Below are 394 nucleotides of genomic sequence, written 5' to 3'. Positions count from 1 at the left end.
ACCCACTCCCCAACTACACCTCCCCAAATACACTCCCTTACCCCCCCCACAATATACAAGAGTAGGACTGTATTTTGAGCTATGCAATTGCCTCTAGAAACACAATGCAACCACACAAATCAGGACAAAAATATTTTTAGATAAAATTAAAGTGATAGCAGACGTTTAATTTTTTAGCGTATGATTTGTTGTGTTGTTTGTTTTTGGTTTCAAGATGGCAACACCCTCCCTCCCAAAAGTAGTTTCAGGGCAAGGGGAGGGATTTCTGGTGGTAAAGGTAAGGGGCTAGAGGTGGGACTTCTGGTCCCAAGATGGCGATCGGGGCAGGGCTACCCTTGCGGCCCTCAACAGCTTCCCAAAACTCATTAAGCAGCCCTCCAGCCAAAATAATTGC

Source organism: Gavialis gangeticus, unplaced genomic scaffold (genome assembly GCF_001723915.1).
Source record: "Gavialis gangeticus isolate Ggan-Ray unplaced genomic scaffold, GavGan_comp1, whole genome shotgun sequence".
Taxonomy (NCBI): domain Eukaryota; kingdom Metazoa; phylum Chordata; order Crocodylia; family Gavialidae; genus Gavialis; species Gavialis gangeticus.
Note: the sequence above shows the minus strand (reverse complement) of the source record.